This window comes from Amphimedon queenslandica, unplaced genomic scaffold (genome assembly GCF_000090795.2).
Source record: "Amphimedon queenslandica unplaced genomic scaffold, v1.1 AMPQUscaffold_12720, whole genome shotgun sequence".
NCBI classification, from domain to species: Eukaryota; Metazoa; Porifera; class Demospongiae; order Haplosclerida; family Niphatidae; genus Amphimedon; species Amphimedon queenslandica.
The window spans coordinates 4,306-6,362 of NW_003547044.1; the positions used below are offsets into that span (position 1 = coordinate 4,306).

At 34.8% G+C, this 2,057-nt stretch overlaps 1 long non-coding RNA gene across 1 annotated transcript; it reads left to right on the forward strand.

Annotated features, from left to right (window-relative positions):
* The first annotated feature begins 1,221 nt into the window (after positions 1 to 1,221).
* LOC109586995 (uncharacterized) lies at positions 1,222 to 1,814 on the forward strand. The gene is made up of 2 exons (XR_002187339.1): positions 1,222 to 1,443; positions 1,609 to 1,814. It is a non-coding gene; the product is annotated as an uncharacterized LOC109586995 (long non-coding RNA).
* The last annotated feature ends 243 nt before the right edge of the window (positions 1,815 to 2,057 follow it).

Genomic DNA, 2,057 nt, shown 5'->3' on the forward strand with positions numbered 1-2,057 from the left:
AATTAGACTAGGAAATCAGCTATTTTGTAATCATAATTTCATTCATACATCTTACTCTATCAGTAGCAGTCTTCAAAAATGTTGCGGGTACGAGTGTGGCTTTAGCCACCCCGCTCGAGTAAAGTTTTGTTGACCTCCTAGCTTTCTTGATAAAAATCCTAGGTCAGGCAGCTATAATGTATAAGCAGACCTTTCTCCGCGTATTAATAACTAAAGCTTACGCCCACGCAATTAGACTGTACTATACTACAGACACCTAGGTTTGTGGTATCTCAGGTCTAGTCGTTAAAGACTAGAGTACTATAATTTGGCATCACTTACTGGCATGTATACATATAGGTTCATGCTACATCATAGAGCCAATTTTCAACTTTATTTTGTATGCATTACATAAGCTTAGCTAGCATGCACTTTCATTCTTAAGGCTAAGATTTATTATTAGAAGTCCCCTCTGAAGTAACCTTTAGACAACACTTCTGCCTTCTGGTAGAAATTTTTGAAACTTAATCCACCACCATTAAAATGAATATTGGAGTAACTAGTATTGCATATGAGACTATGACCAGTAATTACTTTCCGTGAACACAACACATCCACGGCTTTGTGTAAGGCAAGTGAGCAAAGGTTAAATCTATTCCTTGTTGACAAAAATAGTCAATGCACATAGTAATTGTTCTCTTCTTGTCTGTGAAGTTGCCATCTCAATGATCAGCCATTGTGACTGCTTGTTGACACAGATAGTCAATGTAATTGTTCTCTTCTTGTCTGTGAAGTAGTAGTCTCAATAATCACAATGTGACTGCTTTAGACTTTAGTATAATAGTCTAATAATAATAATCTAATAGAAAAAGGGAGAAAGAAAGGGAAGGAGAGGGGTATGAGAGGAAAGAGTAGGAGGAGAGAGACAGACAGAGGGTAGAGAGAGGAGCAGAGGTACAGAGATATAAAAAGAGTAAAAGGGAGGGAGACAATATGTAATCAAGTTATGAGCAATTTAAATAATTGGACAATTTCTGAAAATACATAGTACAGTGAGTACACCAATGGTTTTTCCCAAAAATGGCTCCAAAATCACCCCCAATTTTTATTACATTTTCTGATACATATTGATGTCCTTATGCTATGTAGAAAGTTTAAACCGATTCCAACTTGAATTTTCCGAGTTATGACCATTTTTAAAAATTGGCCAAAATCTGAAAAATACCCTGTACTATATATAGCCAGGGATATAATAGACTAACGTAACCGGGATTGGCAACGGGATCACGTGAGCGCATGATTTGTGTATAAAAACTTTTTGCAGTCTCTGTTATGATTTTCAAGATGGCAACTGCCAATGTCTGGAGTATGAAGTTGCTCTTTTCTCTTTTAAAAATGTATTTAGCTTTATGAAAAATCTACTGCAAAGTTATAATGGCGGCTTCAAGGTTCTGATAGGTTATTGTAAGTTAATATTTGTTTTAAATTGTTTAAATCTTCAATTTACGGCTAAAATTCCATTTGCGTACCTCTGTAGCCCAAATATTTGTTTCTATAAATGTGTTTTTGTCATGAAATGTTGCTACTTACTTTATTACATTGTTTAGACAGCTTCTCTTGTTTCTCCAGAGTGTTCTTCAGGAAATATTCAAGAAAAACCAGTTTGCCATGGTACGACTTTTGCGTACCTCTCAGGAGAATAGACTAGATTCTATTGCTATGAAACTACAATAAAGAGACCCTTTACATGTTTTTACATTGTTTAAAGTTGTTTTTGAATTTTTCCTGTTGCTGGTTTTTTAGTTATAACAATTTACATTCAGCCATTTTGCTAAGATGCCATTGATTGCTGCCATTAATTTAATGAATAATAACAGAGTCTGATAATTGACTTCCGGTCCGTAACCAATCCCGGTTACGTTAGTCTATTATATCCCTGATATAGCCCATGCTTTTTCCAAAAAATGGCCAAAAAATCACCTCAAATTTTTATTACATTTTCTGATACATATTGATGTTCTTATGCTATGTAGAAAGTTTGAGTCAATTCCGACTTTAATTTTTCAAGTTACAGTCAT